Raw genomic sequence first — 23,090 nt, 5'->3', positions numbered from 1 at the left:
AACTTACCAGAATATAATCAGAAGACGATATCTTGAGTTAAACTGGAGTCCTAAACAGAAGTGGGCAACTGCCCCCGAGCGTAACCATTAGCGCAAGAAACTATGCTGCAGACAACTGTGACCCAATGAAGTTTTCTTTCCTGCCCGTTCCCGGCCCATAACCCTAAAGGCAGAGCCTGCCTGCAGCGCAGGATCGAACTCCAGCCCGGCTAAGTGCATGACGGGAAAAGGACATACTTCTGCTGCACTGGACGTGCACGCCAGGGACATTCCTGCACGGAGAGGCTTTCCTTATTCAGGACATGCTCGCTGAAGCATACCTCGGCCCTGGGCCGGGGGTTGAACAGAGACTTTTATAAACGCGAAAAGTTTAATTGCATTAAAAAAAAACGAACATATGCTGTCATCTCCCCTCATTTAACTGCTAGAGTGGATGTAACCGAAGCGAACGTGTTGAAACAAAATACCATGAAAACATAATGACGATGAATAATGCACTGCACCCTATTATTTATTGATCACCCTGCTGCCCATTGGTCCGGAAGCCCTTCTTTTTTTTTTTTTTTTGTTATAACCGTGGCATGCTTCCCAGGAAATGATTTCTCTTATTTGACCCTAATTCCAGTGTTCTGCCTCTTCCTTGTTTTGTCAGACGCTCGCCTTTGGTCTACACGCTTTCCGGCCTCTACCCTGGAGGCCTCGACTCCCATCAGCGCTGCCTTCCCCTTTATCTATCTGTCCAGTCCGGAGGCAGGCTGCAAACTGAATACGTTTTCCCTTCTGACAGTGCCGCGATGAAGATCTGCTGACAAGCGCGTTTTTTTCTCCATTTCTATTGTTTTTGATCCCGTGCATTCTATTTATCATCAGACCGCGTTGCGTTCTGCGCCCTTCCCTCAGTGTCCGAAGGAAACGCTTCTTGCGTAAGAAAGCCCCGCGAGTCGCTTAATCCATTATTCGCCCCGTGCTGCTATCAGCATAATATGCTTTGGTGACAAGCCTTATTGGCTCCGCTCCCTCAGTGTCTCGTGCAATGGATAGCGTGAGAACGTGTGACCGGCCGCTGCCAGTCTTTTCATTAGTTTAGCCGCGTTACCGTGTCCAATTGCCCATGCCAGTAGAACGCCTTTCTGGCGAAATGGCCCCGTTTGGAATGATGATGTCCTTATTCAGGGCAATGATTATATTTCACAACTTCCCCTTCAAGTGCCTAATGTGGTACACAAGACATGTCAGCAAATAGAGCAGCGTAGTATTATACACATTATCAGGAGAATTCAGCGGATTTAAGGGTAAAACCAACCGTCCTTATGATATCTCGTTTTACGTGTTTTCATACAGCACATTGCGGAGACAAACATGATTTCTGAGGTCAGATTCTCTGTCTGTGACGGGTCAATTGCTCTTTATTAAAAGAAGCATTTAATTCAATTTCAACCAGGAAAATAGATTAAATAGTGGGCCTCATTACATTCAGCAGTATGTCACCCACAATGTGCCCTGGCGATGGTTAGGGAGAAGGGCTTGCCTCTGCCTTTGTACTCCCACCTTCACCTCACAACTGAAAGACATTGGAAAGGGCTGCTCTCACAGCAGGATCCAAAAACAATGGGCCTCAAGACGAGTTGGGCGGTAACGCCGGCGCTATTACCGCCGGTGCTATTAGCCCTACTGCCAAACCCCCCCGGCGGATCACGGGTTTGGCGGAATGGTTAGTGCCCATTCCCCATTGGGCCCATTCAGGAATTCCTCATTCCCCATTGGGCCCAGTGGGAAAAATTCACGCTATTACCGCCGGCGGATTTCCCGCCGGCGGTAATAGCACCGAAAATCGGCAAATTTGCCACAGGTTTTCGCCCCAGCTCAAAGCTGGGGGGAAATCCGCCAAGTCCATGATCTGGCGGACCCTTAAATGCGGCAGTAATAGCGCTACCACTGCATTTAAGGGTTACCGCCAGACTCGTGATGAGGCCCAATGTATTGAAATCATAGAGTCCAAAGAGTAATACAAAAAGTTGGAGAGTCTCTCTTTTATATGCAAAAGTCCAGAGGTAATTGGACAAAAGCAAGCATGCTTTAAGAGGTCCAATCCCTCGTCTTGTGACAAGGGACTTTGCCTTCTTGCATCATACGTACAGTGCGTTGTGCTAAAGGAAGTGAAGGAGACATAAAGGAAGGGGAAGTACAGGGAGAAACAAGACAGTGAACCTTTCTCCATCTGTGCTCAGCTCCCTCTAGCTACACTATTCCCGCTCTTCTTGGAAGCATTGCAACAAAGGTCTGTTGGTATGCAACACCCTGATGTGATTCATGGCCTTTTGTTTACCCTTTGCCCATTGATTCCTTTTTCCAGCACAGCTCCTGCTGGTGAACTACCTTGCTGGAGAGAGGTGTTGCAGATCCTCACAAAGGATCAAAAGAGAGGCACAGTCTTACAGGCTCTTTTCCTGTTGGCTAGCAGGCACTGGCAGTCTGACAAGAATATAAACAACTCTTCCACAGCTTTCCTAGGCTCACAGGATTCACAATTGTGTGGTACAAATCAGATGTGGCTCTTAATAACAGTGTAAACCCTCCATAGCAATATCCCACGTGGCATGACTTATATTTCCAGATTACCCTGTCATTAGGTGAAGGGTTTATCATAATTATCTGTCAAACAGGGCACCTGTGACCTATGAACCTGCTCTGTGCCACTATGGAGCAGGAGAGGCAGATCAGGAGACTGATGCAGCAGTGCACAGTGTATTTTAGGTATTTTCCAAGGCTTATGAAAGCAGGGGTCTGATTAGCAGACAACCTTTCTGAGATGAAATTCCGAACCTCGTTTTATTAATCAATACAAATCCAAATAACCCATGTTTCTACACCCATGTTAGATGACACATCCTCACAAATGGGAATTGCTTTTTATCATTCAGGAATGTCTCTGTGCTGTGAGCCCATATAGGCATGTCTATAATAGAGGAGCAACTCTGAGGCACAGTTAACTTGGAGCAGACATAGCTCAGCAAGCCTTTATTAGACAGAGATGCTTGAAACTGGACCCTACTCACAAAGGCTCCTGCTTTACTCCATCCTCTCCCAACCATTGCCACCATGGACTCTTGACATTCAGCAGTGCATTATTTCTCTTTCGGTCTGTCTCATACTCTCTCTCTCTCTCTCTCTCTCTCTCTCTCTCTCTCTCTTTCGCTTTCTATCTCTCTCTCTTCTCTCTCTCTCTCTCTCTCTCTCTCTCTCTCTCTCTCTCTCTCTCTCTCTCTCTATCTCTCTCTCTCTCTCCCTCTCTCTGTATCCACATTCCAAAGTCTCCTGCCAGTGGTCAACAAAGAACAATGACACTAACAGGGTAATTCATAGAATTTCGCAGAAAAGTGTCGCAAGCGGCTGGCGCAGAGTGTCTGCGTGCGATTGTCTGAGCCAGGCACGTGCGCTAAAACCGAATTCCGCGCACAGCGTATTCATGGATTTTAGGCTCCCAAACCAGCCGTGGCGCAGAGTATCGCAGCGACCCTGCAGCAGCGCCAGTAACGCCCCCAAGAACGCCCTCGCGCAAGGAAAAGCCATCAAAATCGCTAAATCATTGCAAAGGGCTGCGCTAACCCTGGACCAGTTTACAGGGCTGCCAAACAAGGAACGCAAAGCGGGTAACGTGCATATCAGGGGTACGCGTGAAGTTATACACGCGATTAGCCAGGGTGCCAGGGTACGTGTATTTCAGGGGTGCGCGGGAAGTTCAACACGCGATAGTCCAGGGAACGTGTATTACAGGGGTACGCGGGAAGTTCAACACGCGATTGTCCAGGGAACGTGTATTACAGGGGTACGCGGGAAGTTCAACACGCGATTGTCCAGGGAACGTGTATTACAGGGGTACGCGGGAAGCCTTACTTGCGATTAGCCAGGGCACGTGTAATACAGGGGTACGCGGGAATTATCACACGCGATTTGGCAGGGTACGTGAATTACAGGGTTGCGTGGGAATTATCACACGCCATTTTGCTGGGTATGTGTATTACAGGGGTGCGTGGGAATTATAACACGCGATTAGGCTGGGTGGGTCCTCACAGGTGTTCCCTGTACACCCTCCACGGCCCCTGCAGGCAGCCCACAAAACAGGGGACTACCCTGCACACCTGCTCATGTCTCCCACCACCCCCACCCCCCAGCAGTGCAGGGGCAGCCCCCACCAGGCCCCCACTCATGTCCCCTATCACCCCCACCCCCCCAGTCACCAGGGGCACCCTCCACCAGGCCCCCACTCATGTCTCCCACCACCCCCACCCCCAGCAGTGCAGGGGCAGCCCCCACCAGGCCCCCACTCATGTCCCCTATCACCCCCACCCCCCCAGTCACCAGGGGCACCCTCCACCAGGCCCCCACTCATGTCTCCCACCACCCCCACCCCCCAGCAGTGCAGGGGCAGCCTCCACCAGGCACCCACCCATGTCACCCACCACCCCCACCCCCCAGCAGTGCAGGGGCAGCCTCCACCAGGCACCCACTCATGTCCCCTATCACCCCCACCCCCCAGTCACCAGGGGCACCCTCCACCAGGCCCCCACTCATGTCTCCCACCACCCCCACCCCCCAGCAGTGCAGGGGCAGCCTCCACCAGGCACCCACCCATGTCACCCACCACCCCCACCCCCCAGCAGTGCAGGGGCAGCCTCCACCAGGCACCCACTCATGTCCCCTATCACCCCCACCCCCCCAGTCACCAGGGGCACCCTCCACCAGGCCCCCACTCATGTCTCCCACCACCCCCACCCCCCCAGTCACCAGGGGCAGCCTCCACCAGGCACCCACTCATGTCCCCTATCACCCCCACACCCCCAGTCACCAGGGGCACCCTCCACCAGGCCCCCACTCATGTCTCCCACCACCCCCACCCCCCCAGTCACCAGGGGCAGCCTCCACCAGGCACCCACTCATGCCCGACTCATGTCTCCCACCACCCCCACCCCCCAGCACTGTGGGGCACCTGCCAGCAGGCCCCAACCCATGTCACCCACCACCCCCACCCCCCAGCAGTGCAGGGGCATCCTCCACCAGGCCCACACTCATGTCCCCTATCACCCCCACACCCCAGCAGTGCAGGGGCACCCTCCACCAGGCCCCCACTCATGTCTCCCAGCGTGCTACGTGTATTCCAGGGGTGCGCGGGAAGTTCCACTCGCGAATAGCCTGGGCGCGTGTATGTCAGGGGTGCGCGGGAAGTTCCACACGCGAATAGCCTGGGCGCGTGTATATCAGGGGTGCGCTGGAAGTTCCACAAGCGAATAGCCTGGGCGCGTGTATTTCAGGGGTGCGCGGGAAGTTCCACACGCGAATAGCCTGGGCGCGTGTATTTCAGGGGTGCGCGGGAAGTTCCACACGCGAATAGCCTGGGCGCATGCATTTCAGGGGTGCGCGGGAAGTTTTACACGCGATTTCAGCAGGGTACGTGTATTTCAGGGGTGCGCGGGAATTCTCACACGCGATTTGGCTTGGTACGTGTATTACAGGGGTGCGTAGGAAGTTACACACGCGATTAGGCTGGGTGGGTCCTCACAGGTGTTCCCTGTACACCCTCCACGGCCCCTGCAGGCAGCCCACAAAACAGGGGACTACCCTGCACACCTGCTCATGTCTCCCACCACCCCCACCCCCCAGCAGTGCAGGGGCAGCCCCCACCAGGCCCCCACTCATGTCCCCTATCACCCCCACCCCCCCAGTCACCAGGGGCACCCTCCACCAGGCCCCCACTCATGTCTCCCACCACCCCCACCCCCAGCAGTGCAGGGGCAGCCCCCACCAGGCCCCCACTCATGTCCCCTATCACCCCCACCCCCCCAGTCACCAGGGGCACCCTCCACCAGGCCCCCACTCATGTCTCCCACCACCCCCACCCCCCAGCAGTGCAGGGGCACCCTCCACCAGGCCCCCACTCATGTCACCCACCACCCCCACCCCCCAGCCACCAGGGTCACCCTCCACCAGGCCCCCACTCATGTCTCCCACCACCCCCACCCCCCAGCAGTGCAGGGGCAGCCTCCATCAGGCACCCACCCATGTCACCCACCACCCCCACCCCCCAGCAGTGCAGGGGCAGCCTCCACCAGGCACCCACTCATGTCCCCTATCACCCCCACCCCCCCAGTCACCAGGGGCACCCTCCACCAGGCCCCCACTCATGTCTCCCACCACCCCCACCCCCCCAGTCACCAGGGGCAGCCTCCACCAGGCACCCACTCATGCCCGACTCATGTCTCCCACCACCCCCACCCCCCAGCACTGTGGGGCACCTGCCAGCAGGCCCCAACCCATGTCACCCACCACCCCCACCCCCCAGCAGTGCAGGGGCAGCCCCCACCAGGCCCCCACTCACGTCCCCTATCACCCCCACCCCCCCAGTCACCAGGGGCACCCTCCACCAGGCCCCCACTCATGTCTCCCACCACCCCCACCCCCAGCAGTGCAGGGGCAGCCCCCACCAGGCCCCCACTCATGTCCCCTATCACCCCCACCCCCCCAGTCACCAGGGGCACCCTCCACCAGGCCCCCACTCATGTCTCCCACCACCCCCAGCCCCCAGCAGTGCAGGGGCAGCCTCCACCAGGCACCCACCCATGTCACCCACCACCCCCACCCCCCAGCAGTGCAGGGGCAGCCTCCACCAGGCACCCACTCATGTCCCCTATCACCCCCACCCCCCCAGTCACCAGGGGCACCCTCCACCAGGCCCCCACTCATGTCTCTCACCACCCCCACCCCCCAGCAGTGCCGGGGCAGCCTCCACCAGGCACCCACCCATGTCACCCACCACCCCCACCCCCCAGCAGTGCAGGGGCAGCCTCCACCAGGCACCCACTCATGTCCCCTATCACCCCCACCCCCCCAGTCACCAGGGGCACCCTCCACCAGGCCCCCACTCATGTCTCCCACCACCCCCACCCCCCCAGTCACCAGGGGCAGCCTCCACCAGGCACCCACTCATGTCCCCTATCACCCCCACCCCCCCAGTCACCAGGGGCACCCTCCACCAGGCCCCCACTCATGTCTCCCACCACCCCCACCCCCCCAGTCACCAGGGGCAGCCTCCACCAGGCACCCACTCATGCCCGACTCATGTCTCCCACCACCCCCACCCCCCAGCACTGTGGGGCACCTGCCAGCAGGCCCCAACCCATGTCAACCACCCCCCCCACCCCCCAGCAGTGCAGGGGCATCCTCCACCAGGCCCACACTCATGTCCCCTATCACCCCCACCCCCCCAGTCACCAGGGGCACCCTCCACCAGGCCCCCACTCATGTCTCCCACCACCCCCACCCCCAGCAGTGCAGGGGCAGCCTCCACCAGGCACCCACCCATGTCACCCACCACCCCCACCCCCCAGCAGTGCAGGGGCACCCTCCACCAGGCACCCACTCATGTCCCCTATCACCCCCACCCCCCCAGTCACCAGGGGCACCCTCCACCAGGCCCCCACTCATGTCTCCCACCACCCCCACCCCCCCAGTCACCAGGGGCAGCCTCCACCAGGCACCCACTCATGTCCCCTATCACCCCCACCCCCCCAGTCACCAGGGGCACCCTCCACCAGGCCCCCACTCATGTCTCCCACCACCCCCACCCCCCCAGTCACCAGGGGCAGCCTCCACCAGGATCCCACTCATGTCCCCTATCACCCCCACCCCCCCAGTCACCAGGGGCACCCTCCACTAGGCCCCCACTCATGTCTCCCACCACCCCCACCCCCCCAGTCACCAGGGGCAGCCTCCACCAGGCACCCACTCATGCCCGACTCATGTCTCCCACCACCCCCACCCCCCAGCACTGTGGGGCACCTGCCAGCAGGCCCCAACCCATGTCACCCACCACCCCCACCCCCCAGCAGTGCAGGGGCAGCCCCCACCAGGCCCCCACTCACGTCCCCTATCACCCCCACCCCCCCAGTCACCAGGGGCACCCTCCACCAGGCCCCCACTCATGTCTCCCACCACCCCCACCCCCAGCAGTGCAGGGGCAGCCCCCACCAGGCCCCCACTCATGTCCCCTATCACCCCCACCCCCCCAGTCACCAGGGGCACCCTCCACCAGGCCCCCACTCATGTCTCCCACCACCCCCACCCCCCAGCAGTGCAGGGGCAGCCTCCACCAGGCACCCACCCATGTCACCCACCACCCCCACCCCCAGCAGTGCAGGGGCAGCCTCCACCAGGCACCCACTCATGTCCCCTATCACCCCCACCCCCCCAGTCACCAGGGGCATCCTCCACCAGGCCCCCACTCATGTCTCCCACCACCCCCACCCCCCAGCAGTGCAGGGGCAGCCTCCACCAGGCACCCACCCATGTCACCCACCACCCCCACCCCCCAGCAGTGCAGGGGCAGCCTCCACCAGGCACCCACCCATGTCACCCACCACCCCCACCCCCCAGCAGTGCAGGGGCAGCAGGCAGTCAGGCAGCAGCAGGTGGGAGCGTGCTCGGGCTCTGGGGGGCAGTAGTTCGGCCTTCCGGGCAGGAGCGTGGTATTCCGTGTGCGTACGCGTGGCCAGCTTTGTACGGAGTGATTTGGCACGTGAAAATCCTGCACGTCAGCGTGAAAACTGAGGAAAGGCCCTCAGCGCGTAAGCGCGTCTGTGACGTGACCCGCACAGGTGTTTCCCACACAGCACGTGATGACAGAGCACACGTGGAAAGACTGCACGTCAGAGTGTAATCGCGTGTGATTGGTGGAAATGGCCCTACACGCAGAAGTGACAAAGCGTGTGATTGGTGGAAATGGCCCTACACGCAGAAGTGACAAAGCGTGTAATTGGTGGAAATGGCCCTACACGCAGAAGTGACAAAGCATGTAAATGGTGGAAATGGCCCTAGCGCGTACACGCCGCGTAAGTGACGCTGGACGTGTGGGCCTGTATAAAAGGTACGTGTAGAACACGTTTCCCTTGTACGTGCTTTTCGTGGAGAGCGAGTGGGTGAATTCTGTACTTCTTGTCGTTTCACACGCGATTTACTTCACAGCGTTTCAAGTTCGTATTCCCTGTTACCTCTGACAGCTTTTTCTCTTTTTTCACTTTTACTGGTTTACCTGGGCCTGTTCCCTCAAACAGTGTTCCCTTCTACTGTTGTCCTGTCTCCTCAGACAGCGGACAAATCTTCTTTTGGCGGGGGTGTTGCCAACCAAACGTGCTCCTTTTACACGCTCGTTTACCAGGCAGACGGTGAGTCACGCACGTATCTAACATCTGTGCTTGCCCCGTGTGTAGCCTACCCCTTCAGAGGTCATTCTAGGCTGCGTGTGACACGCATACGTTCATTCTTGTGTTACTGGGTGCCACAGCGTAGTGCAGGTTTTTCTTTCTGCACACGTGGTCTAGGAGGGGTTGCGTGCACGTCATCTCCCTTTTTTGGGCCTCCTGTGCATTGCGTGACCCGTCATCTTTCCCCAGGGGTTACAATCAGCCTTGCTAGAGCACTAGGGTACAATTACCATCTGGTACCCAACCCCTTTGACCCCCAATTGCCCAGGACAATAGTCTACATCCACTCCCATACGCACATTAACATCAGTGCCATGGCTGGGAGGCGAGGATTCCGTAAGGGTGGCAAAGGTGGAAGAGCCACAAGTGGTGGCCGTGGTGGATCCGGTAGGGGACGTGGTCGTAACTTGCAGGGTGAGCCTGTCCCCCCATGTGTGGAGGACCAGTCACGGGCACCCATAATCCCCCCCCCCCCCCCCTCCCGTTGAGGCTGATGTGGCTGACACCATCCATGCTCAGCCCTTGTTGGACCAGCCCATTGTGGCACCAGACCTGGCTGACTCCATGGCTGACTTCCAGGTCAGCAGGGCTACGACACGTGCGCTGGTGCACGTTGATGCCATCATGCCACGTGGATCTGGGGCAGCAAGGTCATCTGCTGCACCAAGGAGGCAGGGCGGAGAGGCTGCAGGGGCAGCTGCGGCTCCATCCACCCCAGCCCTCACACACCCAGCCAGGACAGTGTCGGTCCTAGTCCATGCTGCTGACATTCCCCCTGACACCATCACACTAGAGCCAATGCCTGCACCAACTCCCATGCTGAGTGTGCAATCCCACACTCCTGATACAGAGTCCACCAGGGCTCCTGCCCCTAGTGTCCAGAGCGGCACAGGACACTCAGGATCACCACCACCTTCCAAGCGGAAGAGGAAGAGTGCTCGTCCGGCACAGGCTGATGCCCCAGACACGGCTACACAGTCCGGCCCGTCCAGGAAGCCCAGCTTCACGGATGACGAACTGAATGCACTTGTCAAGTATGTGTCCGGACATGACAACGAGATGGTCATTGTTGCAGGATCCAAGACCACACCTGCACAACGCCAGGCACACTGGCAGACCGTTGCGGACATCGTAAGTGCCCTTGGAATCGTGAGGCGCACAGCCAATAATTGCTATAAGCGCTGGAATGACCTAAAGCGCAGGGCAAGTGACTGGAGGTGGGTCTCCAGTAGTAGACATGGAACTCACTCCACATGAGTCAGTCGCTGGGACCTACGTCACGGAGGAACAGATCCAAGGCGTGGGAGATCTGGCTGATTACGAGGCATTGTCCGGTGAGTGCACATGCATGTGTGTGTCATCCATGTGCATGGTGTGTGTGTGAGGGCTTCTGTTTGTGTGCCAGGTGAGAGTGTGTGCGCCTGAGTCGTATGGGTCAGCCATGTGCTTCATGCAATACTTCCTGCGCAGCTGCATTTGGCCATAGCAGTATCCCTTCTGCCAACAGTAGACATCTAGCCCAACTGCACGCCAGTTGCCCTTGAAGTGTCACCTTGCCACAACATTGTTGCTTATTTTTCACTGTTCATTCAGTCAGATTGTTTGCATTCCCCCACTTTTACTAGCCATGTCGCTGTCCACTAGTCACATGTCTGACATGGCAATGGTGAAGTGGAGTGACTTTGTTACCTGGATATCATTTGTACACACATGTCCCTGTGCAATTGGACCATTTCAGACTGGCAGCTCCAGGTGAAAAATCTGACCTGTCAGAATTAGAAAAGCAATTACATGCGGGAACTGGACTGAATGAATAGGTGCTGCCCTCCTCTCCATCTTCACTCAATAGCAATGGTACATGCCATCTGTGTGATGGCATGTGTGTTTCACCTGGCAATCACAGGCCAATGTGTGATGCCACTGCCAGGCAGCATGCAGAAAATGTGTTCATTTTCCATCTTGGTGTCATCAGTGTGTGCCATTTGCCTGCACTTCATACGCAGTGAGGGTGCATGCATGGGAGGGTTTTAGTCATGTGGGACATGTGTCAATCAAGTACTGGTTCTCTTGCTTCTCAGCCCTCATTGTGTGCCATGGTGCTAATGCCTGTTTCCATTTCTTTGTTTTCATGTCTTTGCAGGGGAAGACGCACCTGATACTGCTGGGGTTGTGGAGATGGTGCAGACCCAGGAGGGGTCAGAGGGCCGACCAACCACCAGTGAGGGATGTGGTGTGGTGGTGGGGGAGAACCCACAAGTGCTGCAGGTCGTGCTCTCAAGGGGTGTCCCTGGCTGCACCTCCCCCGAGCTGTACTCAGGTGTTGATTCGGATGAGACCTACGTGCCGTCGCAGGTGAGTGTTCCAGGGAGGGATTCTGTTCTGTCTCACCCACCTGCACCAGGGTCAGAACCCTCCATTGGGATGTCAGTGTTGGCAGCTACGCCTTCGGTGATTACGGATGCAGGGTCACACTCCGCGACATCTGATCCTGTTCCTGGGCCAGCAGATCAGAGGGGGAATGCAGTCCTCCAGCCTCAGGCAGTGCCGGCACAGCAAGGCGCAGTTCGCCTTGCCCCAGACAGGTGTGGTGCCCGCCGACGTGGTGGCCGTACGCCACCCGGCAATACCGCATGGGAGCAATCCATTTACGGTATGGCAACCCAACAGGCTGCATTATCCGAGATGATGGCTCAGGCCATGGATAGGGTGGCCACTTCCATTGTCCCCCCAGAAAGGCTGATGGAGCGACTAGAGCAGGCAACCGACTCCATCTGCCAGTCACACAGGGAGGACATGTTGGGGTCCAACAGGGACAGGCGGGCGGCACTGGCGACTCTGCAGGAGGCCATCTCCATTGAGTCCCAGGGCCACAGGGAAGCCCTGAGGCAGGAGCTCCTTCACCTCAGGACGACTCTTGTTGAGCTTGAGGCTTCAACACACCAAAGGACAGAACAGCAGCTGGAGCGTCTCACCCGTACGCTCTCAGCTGAGATGCAGGCAACGAGGGCGGAGGTCCGGGCATCCCGTGAGTTGTTGCATGGAGACCTCCGCACACTCATCCTCCAGAACCAGACCTACCACACCCGCATGCTTGCAGCCATGGAGGAGCAGACTAGGGCCTTGCGTGGGCTGCCTCCCATAGTGCAACCACCTCCGGATGCAGCTGCACAGGGTGATAATAGCGACAGCAGTGATACTCCCACAACAGGGTAGCCGTGTGGGCCATGAGCCCATGGAGGTGTTTTATTTTCCCAGGATCCACGCAGGTGGGTTCTGGTGTGCATCCTGTCCTCGGACCTCCTGGGTGGCCTCCCCAACCCCCCCGGGCCCATCAATGGCCATTTTTGATTGTTTCTTATTTTTATTTTTATTGTTATTTCTTTTATTCCCTATTTTTTTGGGACGATTTGTTGGCTTCCGTGGTTCCTGTGGGCATACGCTGCATTGTGGCTGGGCACATGCAGGCTTGTAATGTATTTGGTTCAGATGCTTGGGTTTGAGTCACACACACCCCTCCTGCTTCCCGTTTCCATGGGCTTGCAAAGGGTGTGCCCAAGTGACAGTGAATTACACAGTGACGTTGGACTCCCATGAGCTGTGTGGGCAGTCTGTAGTCAATACTGTGTATACATTCCTAGTGCATATTGCTGTTGTGTTGTACACTGCATGTTGCATTGATGTGTAACTCATCTTCTGTGTCTACCTCCCAATTTGCAGGTCCCTTCCTCATGTCTACACAAGGACCTCTAGTCTGGAGATGGGGTCCATGTTGGCAGCAGTGCACCTACAACTCTACAAGGCGCCAACACTGCACAGTTGGTAGTGGTGGGAGTGCAGGCATTTCCAGGTGGTGAGACTACTAATATGTAACATTTGTGATGTCATGTTAATGGTACTACGTGCTCAAGTATGTTGTTGGTCCGGCATTGCTGTGAGCATTTCAGGTGTTGCAGGTTTCTAATAGGGACACTGTACATAGTGAGACTAGTGTCATGTTGTGGGGATTACTTTGTTTACCTGCAATTAGCATGACATGGCACGGTGTGTCGTGTGGCGGTGCTGGGGTTGGGTTGGCTGACATGGCACTGTCCTCTTGTTGCATTTTGCAAGTGGGTAATCATTTTAGCTGCTTGAATGTGTAACTTCACAAAACAGCATTGCTGGTGTCTGTGTGGGTAGGGATGCACACATTGTGACACTTCCAGGTGAACAATCTCAGGCTGATATGGTATTCACGGTTCATTCTCCAGACATTCAGGATCAGTGTCAGGTTGAGTCATCATTGATTGTCAGATGGAATGTGCCAGGGCAGTGTGCACTCCACAGGGGTGTGATTTCTATGTGAAGTAATTAGCCACTAGCTGTGTACGGGCTGCCTCCCCGCCTTGCCCTTTCCCCTCCCATGCGCAGCGGCTGTGCATGTGGTTGGGGATGTGGGGCCACCACCATGTCCACGGCCAGGCCCCGGCGTGTTGCAACGTTGTGCAGGACACATGCTGCCACTATGATCCTGCACACTACTGGGGGAGCGTATAACAGCTGCCCGCCAGAACGGTCAAGGGAGCGAAAGCGTGACTTTAGCACTCCGAATGTGCGCTCCACTATGCCCCGGGTCGTAATGTGGGCTGTGTTATATCTTACCTCGGGTGGCGTGGTGGGGTTCCGAATTGGCGTCATCATGTGGGGGCTGAGAGGGTAGGCACTGTCCCCTGTGGAGGTGGTGATTGGTATCATTGGTGGGGTTGTGTCCTTGCTCAGTATCCAACATGCATGCATGTGCAGTGGCATACATACTCACCAAGCAGCCATGTATCGCCATGCCGCCCAGCTTCTAGGTCCCGGCTTAGGGTGGACATTCGGTAAATGAAGCTGTCGTGGGTGGAGCCGGGATAGTTGGCGTATACTGAGGTGATGATTCCCTTGGCATTACATGCTACCTGCACGTTGATGGAATGCCAGTGCTTGCGGTTCCTATAGATGTGCTCAGATGCCCTGGGGGGACGTAGAGCCACATGGGTGCAGTCGATGGCACCTAGCACTTTGGGGAATCGTGCCACACCGTAAAAATCCAGGGCGGCAGCATGCCTTTCTGCAGGTGTTCTGGGCAGGTATATGTGCCTGCGGACTGATGGGCGTGCAGTCATGATGTTCAAGACCTGGTGTAGGCAGCGTGACTGGGTGGCCTGTGACACCCCACCCACTATGGCACTTGTACGCTGAAATGATCCAGTGGCTAAGAAGTGCAGTACATTGAGGACCTTCTCCAGGGGGCTGAGTGCTTGGGAGCACAGGGTGGGTGATGTGAGGTCATCCTCCCACTCACTCACCAGGTCCAGTATAATGTGTGGTGGAAACCTGTACCTCCCATACACCTGGTCATCAGGCATCCCGAAAAGGCTGGTGGGGTGTGAATATTCTGGCCCTGACTATCCTCCTCCTCCTCCTTTGGTAGCCCACTGCCACTGCTGCTAGGAACGGTATGTTCATCCTGGCGTCTGAGCTTGTTATTGTTCAAGTGCGCAAATTTATGCTTTGCGCGTGTTCTAGGCGAGCGTGTGACCCGCGCACCCCTGGAATCCAGTTCCCAGTCCAATAGCGTGTGGAAATTCACACGCACCACGGGATACAGCGTGTGACCCGCGCACCCCTGGAATCCAGTTCCCAGTCCAATAGCGTGTGGAAATTCACACGCACCACGGGATACAGCGTGTGACCCGCGCACCCCTGGAATCCAGTTCCCAGTCCAATAGCGTGTGGAAATTCACACGCACCACGGGATACAGCGTGTGACCCGCGCACCCCTGGAATCCAGTTCCCAGTCCAATAGCATGTGGAAATTCACACGCACCACGGGATACAGGTTCGCTGACGTACTTGCGTGTGTAAGTGCCCGCGCACCCATTAAATACACGTACATAGGCCAATCGCGTGTACGCGCACTTTTGTCCAATTACACGCGATGACACTCTGACGTGCAGTATTTCCACGTGTGCCCCGTCATCACGTGCTGAGTGGGGAACACCCGTGTGGGTCACGTCACAGACGCGCTTACGCGCTGAGGGACTCTGGTCCAATAGAATCGCGTATGCGTGCTGACGCGCTTACGCGCTAAGGGCCTTTCCTCAGATTTCACGCTGACGTGCAGGATTTTCACGTGCCAAATCACTCCGTATCAAGCTGGCCACGCGAAAACACACGGAAGACCACGCTCCTGCCCAGAAGGCCGAGTTACTGCCCCCCAGTGCCCCGAGCAGCCTCCCACGTGCCATCTGCTGCTGCCTGCCTGCCTGCCTGCCTGCCTGCTGCCACCGTGCCCTGCCATTTGGTGCCTGCACATCAGCCATCTGCAGGGGTCCAGTTGCTGTGTCCACCCCTGCTGGAACTGAAGACTCCCGACTGGGATTACATCGCTCCACAGCCCAGCCCCAGGACCCAGTTGCCCACCCACACCTGCCTCTGGGGTTGCCATGTCGGGCACTTCCACATCTGGCACCAGTGGCAACCCCAGGCCAGAGGGGCAGAGGGGCACTAGCTTCACTGCCACCGAAGTTGGTGTCCTGGTGGAGCATGTCCTGGGGCAGTATGATGCCCTCTTTGGATCGTCCCGCGCCAGCAAGGAAGGACGGCAGAGGATCTGGGCCGACTGTGTGGTTGCCATCAACGCGGAGGGGGTGGCAACTCGCGACGTCCTGAAGATCAAGAAGCGCTGGGAGGACTTGAGGTCCAGGACCCTTGTGAAGGCCCGGCGCCTCGTGGAGGGGGGCCGGGGCCGCATGAGTTCCATCCAGATGAGGGTCCTGGAACGCGTACGCCCAGCGCTCCACGCCCAGATCCTTGAGAGGGAGGCCCGTCTGGAGTTGAGCGGTAAGTGTCCAAGCATTACTGTGTGAGACAGGGCATGTTGCGGTGTGCTGGTTCTATGATACTTGCCTGTATGTGTGCCATAGGCCATGTATGCATGTATGTGTGCAGGGACATCATGGTAATGCATGTGCGACCAGTGATGTGTGACCCACATGGTTGTTGCATGTGTTCAAATGCCGCATGGGGAGCCCTATGCAGATTTTGAACATGAGAGCATGCCAGTCTCTGTACCTGGACATGGGTGGGGGTGAGGGATGGGTGCTGATGCCAGGTACATATATGGTAGCCATGTCTGTGTGCCTGACCTGCGTGTCTGTGACTTGTGCATGCCATGGATGCATGACACATGTGTGTGACAGTGCACAGATTCAGTGAAGCAGCCAAATTACCCTTGTATCCGCTGTGTTTGGTGTGTTTGGGGCCAGATGGATGTGACTGAGGTGAAGTGTGTGCATGTGATAGGCATGAGCCATGATGCATGTGAGTTACATATCATTGAATGTTTCAAGAGTCCATTGGACATGCATGGAAATGTCCATGGCATGCACCATGCCTGTTACTGTGTGTGTTTTGCCTGGACTGACCCATGTGTTGTGGAGGGACATGATGGAAGTGTACTTTGACAGTGGTGCTCATCTGCTATTGCTTCCTGTCTAGGGGACCATTGTACAGTGCCCTGATGCTTGTGTTCTTTGTCTCCCTCTACGCAGCGGCTAGTGAAGAAGAGGGCGGAGACGGCGCTGTGGAGCAAGGCGGCGGGGATGCCCCCACGGCTGCAGCGGAAGGGGTGGGTGAGCCCCCACAGGGGCCTGCTACGGTGGGAGACGGTGAGGAGCCATCCAGGTTGGTGGTTTGCACAGAGGAGGAGGAGGCCGCCACTGGGGCACACATGGGGCCTGGTGGGGGCATCCCTGCTGGTGCAAGTGGTGCAGTCCAGGGCCAGGGGCAGGAGGCAGCACAGGTCACCGTGGAGGGGCCTGTGCATGTCGCTGTCCCTGTGAGTGCACCACCATGCACCAGCAGGGATGCCCCGTCCCAGGCCCGTCCGCAGGTAGAGGGGATGTCCATGTCACCTGACTCCCCTCCACCTGCGGACGTGGGAACCCCTGGCTGTGCGGAGAAGGTCCTGATTGGGGTCGCGATGCGCACGGCTGTGATTCGTGATGCCGTGCGTGCTTCCCGGGAGGAGCACGCACGTCATCACGAAGTGCACCATGCCGACGTGGCCCAATTGGGATCGGCCATGTTCGGGGGTTTCCTGCATGTGTTGGCCAATGTGGCGGCCCTCTCCTCCTCTGTGCAGGCTATCCACCAGTCGTTCTCCTTGCCGTCTTCCAGCCCAGATGCCACCAGGGCCCCCTGTGGACCTGCCCCGACCAATGCAGCCAGCTCGGTGGGGATCCCATCCCTGCCACAGTTGGGAGTCGGAGGTCCAGCAGGGGTGGACAACACAGCAACTGGACCCCAGCAGATGGAAGATGTGACAGCATCATCAGGCAGGGCACGTGCACGACGGCGTCGGTGGTTTCCATCAGCCTGGATGCCGTCGTGCTGGCAGAGGCAGTGGCGTCGGAGGCAGCAGCGGGCTCGACGTGGGAGGCATCATGGCTCGGGGCCATCAAGATCAGAGGGGCAGGCATCGGCCGGAGGGCAGGGCAACCCTGGGATGGTGGTGTCTTCCGTGTGGGAGCAGTTGGTCCAGCGGATAGGTGCGGAGCGGCAGCGGGCGGAAGAGGAGCGGCTCGCCATGGTCAGGGCGGAGTTCTCCATGCGTCGGGCGTTGAGGCGGGCTGAGTGCCTCGAGGAAGCTCGCAGGGAGTTTGAGCTGGACATGGGGTTATCCCTGCGAGACCTCGGGGCCAGGACAGAGTCTCGCCTCCAGGACATCGACATGGAGTTCGATGATGCCCTGGCCAGCAACATCAACAAGTGAGCCGCAGGACTTGCCCGCTGCCTTTGTATATAGTTATATAGTTAGTTAGTGTTAGGTTTCCTTTATTTGTTTTTCTTATTTTGGACCGCTCGGACAATGGCCACTTTTTTGTATATATTTTTTCATTAGGTAGTAGTAGGTTTCCTTTATGGTGTTGGGCTCATGGACCCTGGTACATTCCTGTATTTAGTTTGTTTTTTGAAGGAACATTTTCTTTTTTTCATTATTGTGTTCACCATGTGGAAATGGTTTTTCATTCTTTTGCTTCTACTTGATATTGCTTTGGTCAACATTTGTTTTTGTATTCCTTTTTCGTTTTTGGATTTTTACTTTGGTTCTCCAACATGGACCATTTATTTTGTTATCCACATAGTTGTATGTTTGATTTGTTTACTTATTTTTAATCTTTAATACATTTTTAATTTTTACTTCCACTTGTGTTATTTTGTCTTTGGTTTCATACATGTCATGATATGGGTTTTGACATTCACTTGCAGCCATTGCGTATGTGTGTGTGACGGACATGTGTTCATTTACATACTTGCCATTGGGGTTGTGTCATGTAATTGCATTCACTATGTGGGTGGATGCAATCCTTGCCTGGGTGTTTGTGCTGGGTATGCTGCCCATTACTGCCATGATTGTGTATCGTCAGGACCTGGGGGCAGGGGGACATGGGTGGGGGCCTGGTGGAGGGTGCCCCTGGTGGCGGGGGGGTGGGGGTGATAGGGGACATGAGTGGGGGCCTGGTGGAGGCTGCCCCTGCACTGCTGGGGGGTGGGGGTGGTGGGAGACATGAGTTGGGGCCTGGTGGAGGGTGCCCCTGCACTGCTGGGGGGTGGGGGTGGTGGGAGACATGAGTGGGGGCCTGGTGGAGGGTGACCCTGGTGGCTGGGGGGTGGGGGTGGTGGGTGACATGAGTGGGGGCCTGGTGGAGGGTGCCCCTGCACTGCTGGGGGGTGGCGTGGGGCCTGGTGGAGGTTGCCCCTGGTGGCTGGGGGGTGGGGGTGGTGGGAGACATGAGTGGGGGCCTGGTGGAGGGTGACCCTGGTGGCTGGGGGTGGTGGGTGACATGAGTGGGGGCCTGGTGGAGGGTGACCCTGGTGGCTGGGGGGTGGGGGTGGTGGGTGACATGAGTGGGGGCCTGGTGGAGGCTGCCCCTGCACTGCTGGGGGGTGGGGGTGATAGGGGACATGGGTGGGGGCCTGGTGGAGGGTGCCCCTGGTGGCGTGGGGGTGATAGGGGACATGGGTGGGGGCCTGGTGGAGGGTGACCCTGGTGGCTGGGGGTGATAGGGGACATGGGTGGGGGCCTGGTGGAGGGTGCCCCTGGTGGCGGGGGGGTGGGGGTGATAGGGGACATGGGTGGGGGCCTGGTGGAGGGTGCCCCTGGTGGGGGGGGGGGTGGGGGTGGTGGTAGACATGAGTGGGGGCCTGGTGGAGGGTGACCCTGGTGGCTGGGGGGTGGGGGTGGTGGGAGACATGAGTGGGGGCCTGGTGGAGGGTGACCCTGGTGGCTGGGGGGTGGGGGTGGTGGGTGACATGAGTGGGGGCCTGGTGGAGGGTGACCCTGGTGGCTGTGGAATGGGGGTGGTGGGAGACATGAGTGGGGGCCTGGTGGAGGCTTCCCCTGGTGGCTGTGGAATGGGGGTGGTGGGAGACATGAGTGGGGGCCTGGTGGAGGCTGCCCCTGCACTGCTGGGGGGTGGGGGTAATAGGGGACATGAGTGGGGGCCTGGTGGAGGGTGCCCCTGATGGCTGGGGGGTGGGGGTGGTGGTAGACATGAGTGGGGGCCTGGTGGAGGCTGCCCCTGCACTGCTGGGGGGTGGGGGTGGTGGGAGACATGAGTGGGGGCCTGGTGGAGGGTGCCCCTGGTGGCTGGGGGGTGGGGGTGGTGGGAGACATGAGTGGGGGCCTGGTGGAGGGTGACCCTGGTGGCTGGGGGGTGGGGGTGGTGGGTGACATGAGTGGGGGCCTGGTGGAGGCTGCCCCTGCACTGCTGGGGGGTGGGGATGATAGGGGACATGGGTGGGGGCCTGGTGGAGGGTGCCCCTGGTGGCGGGGGGTGGGGGTGATAGGGGACATGGGTGGGGGCCTGGTGAAGGGTGACCCTGGTGGCTGGGGGGTGGGGGTGATAGGGGACATGGGTGGGGGCCTGGTGGAGGGTGCCCCTGGTGGCCAGGGGGTGGGGGTGATAGGGGACATGAGTGGGGGCCTGGTGGAGGGTGCCCCTGGTGGCGGGGGGGTGGGGGTGATAGGGGACATGGGTGGGGGCCTGGTGGAGGGTGCCCCTGGTGGTGGGGGGGTGGGGGTGATAGGGGACATGGGTGGGGGCCTGGTGGAGGGTGACCCTGGTGGCTGGGGGGTGGGGGTGGTGGTAGACATGAGTGGGGGCCTAGTGGAGGCTGCCCCTGCACTGCTGGGGTGTGGGGGTGGTGGGAGACATGAGTGGGGGCCTGGTGGAGGGTGCCCCTGGTGGCTGGGGGGTGGGGGTGGTGGGTGACATGATTGGGGGCCTGGTGGAGGCTGCCCCTGCACTGCTGGGGGGTGGGGGTGATAGGGGACATGGGTGGGGGCCTGGTGGAGGGTGCCCCTGGTGGCGGGGGGGTGGGGGTGATAGGGGACATGGGTGGGGGCCTGGTGGAGGGTGCCCCTGGTGGCGGGGGGGTGGGGGTGATAGGGGACATGGGTGGGGGCCTGGTGGAGGGTGACCCTGGGGGGTGGGGGTGGTGGGAGACATGAGTGGGGGCCTGGTGGAGGCTGCCCCTGCACTGCTGGGGGGTGGGGGTAATAGGGGACATGAGTGGGGGCCTGGTGGAGGGTGCCCCTGATGGCTGGGGGGTGGGGGTGGTGGTAGACATGAGTGGGGGCCTGGTGGAGGCTGCCCCTGCACTGCTGGGGGGTGGTGGGAGACATGAGTGGGGGCCTGGTGGAGGGTGCCCCTGGTGGCTGGGGGGTGGGGGGGGTGGGAGACATGAGTGGGGGCCTGGTGGAGGGTGACCCTGGTGGCTGGGGGGTGGGGGTGGTGGGAGACATGAGTGTGGGCCTGGTGGAGGGTGCCCCTGGTGGCTGGGGGGTGGGGGTGGTGGGAGACATGAGTGGGGGCCTGGTGGAGGGTGACCCTGGTGGCTGGGGGGTGGGGGTGGTGGGTGACATGAGTGGGGGCCTGGTGGAGGGTGACCCTGGTGGCTGGGGGGTGGGGGTGGTGGGTGACATGAGTGGGGGCCTGGTGGAGGGTGCCCCTGCACTGCTGGGGGGTGGGGGTGGTGGGAGACATGAGTGGGGGCCTGGTGGAGGGTGACCCTGGTGGCTGGGGGTGGTGGGTGACATGAGTGGGGGCCTGGTGGAGGGTGCCCCTGCACTGCTGGGGGGTGGGGGTGGTGGGAGACATGAGTGGGGGCCTGGTGGAGGGTGACCCTGGTGGCTGGGGGGTGGGGGTGGTGGGTGACATGAGTGGGGGCCTGGTGGAGGGTGCCCCTGCACTGCTGGGGGGTGGGGGTGGTGGGAGACATGAGTGGGGGCCTGGTGGAGGGTGCCCCTGGTGGCTGGGGGGTGGGGGTGGTGGGAGACATGAGTGGGGGCCTGGTGGAGGCTGCCCCTGCACTGCTGGGGGGTGGGGGTGGTGGTAGACATGAGTGGGGACCTGCTGGAGGGTGACCCTGGTGGCTGGGGGGTGAGGGTGGTGGGAGACATGGGTGGGGGCCTGGTGGAGGGTGACCCTGGTGGCTGGGGGGTGGGGGGTGACATGAGTGGGGGCCTGGTGGAGGCTGCCCCTGCACTGCTGGGGGGTCGGGGTGATAGGGGACATGGGTGGGGGCCTGGTGGAGGGTGCCCCTGGTGGCGGGGGGGTGGGGGTGATAGGGGACATGGGTGGGGGCCTGGTGGAGGGTGCCCCTGGTGGCGGGGGGGTGGGGGTGATAGGGGACATGGGTGGGGGCCTGGTGGAGGGTGCCCCTGGTGGCGGGGGGGTGGGGGTGATAGGGGACATGGGTGGGGGCCTGGTGGAGGGTGCCCCTGGTGGCGGGGGGGTGGGGGTGCAAGGGGACATGAGTTGGTGTTCATTAGTTCAAGGAGACATGTGCCTTTGCTGGGGGGCATGCCCATGTTGGGTGGGCTGCCTGCGGGACATGACCAGGGATGCAGGGTAGTCCCCTGTGGTGTGGGCTGCCTGCAGGGGCCGTGGAGGGTGTACAGAGTACACCTGGGAGGACCCACACTTTCAAATCACATGTGGGACTCCCCGGCACCCCTGAAATACACGTACCGTGCAGAAATCGCGTGTAAAACTTCCCGCGCACCCCTGAAATACACGCGCCCAGGATATTCGCGTGTGGAACTTCCCGCGCACCCCTGAAATACACGCGCCCAGGCTATTCGCGTGTAAAACTTCCCGCGCACCCCTGAAATACACGTACCGTGCAGAAATCGCGTGTAAAACTTCCCGCGCACCCCTGAAATACACGCGCCCAGCCTATTCGCGTGTGGAACTTCCCGCGCACCCCTGAAATACACGCGCCCAGGCTATTCGCGTGTGGAACTTCCCGCGCACCCCTGAAATACACGCGCCCAGGCTATTCGCGTGTGGAACTTCCCGCGCACCCCTGAAATACACGCGCCCAGGCTATTCGCGTGTGGAACTTCCCGCGCACCCCTGAAATACACGCGCCCAGCCTATTCGCGTGTGGAACTTCCCGCGCACCCCTGAAATACACGCGCCCAGGCTATTCGCGTGTGGAACTTCCCGCGCACCCCTGAAATACACGCGCCCAGGCTATTCGCGTGTGGAACTTCCCGCGCACCCCTGAAATACACGCGCCCAGCCTATTCGCGTGTGGAACTTCCCGCGCACCCCTGAAATACACGCGCCCAGGCTATTCGCGTGTGGAACTTCCCGCGCACCCCTGAAATACACGCGCCCAGGCTATTCGCGTGTGGAACTTCCCGCGCACCCCTGAAATACACGCGCCCAGGCTATTCGCGTGTGGAACTTCCCGCGCACCCCTGAAATACACGCGCCCAGGCTATTCGCGTGTGGAACT

At 59.3% G+C, this 23,090-nt stretch overlaps 1 protein-coding gene across 4 annotated transcripts in view; it reads right to left on the bottom strand.

Moving 5' to 3' along the window:
* LOC138481515 (cadherin-10-like) overlaps window positions 1-23,090 on the bottom strand; it is a 1,315,401-nt gene that overhangs the window by 1,016,981 nt on the left and 275,330 nt on the right. Inside the window, exon 1 of one of the 4 annotated variants that reach the window (XM_069613703.1) lies at window positions 8-177. The exons of the other annotated variants lie outside the window; for them this stretch is intronic. The gene's annotated coding sequence lies outside the window, so the exon portion shown is untranslated. Of the gene's footprint in view, window positions 1-7; window positions 178-23,090 lie in introns of those variants that run through there. 4 annotated transcript variants of the gene reach the window in all.

This window comes from Ambystoma mexicanum, chromosome 5p (genome assembly GCF_040938575.1).
Source record: "Ambystoma mexicanum isolate Mex_15411 chromosome 5p, UKY_AmexF1_1, whole genome shotgun sequence".
NCBI lineage: Eukaryota > Metazoa > Chordata > Amphibia > Caudata > Ambystomatidae > Ambystoma > Ambystoma mexicanum.
Note: the sequence above shows the minus strand (reverse complement) of the source record. Positions and strands in the feature narration are given on the sequence as shown.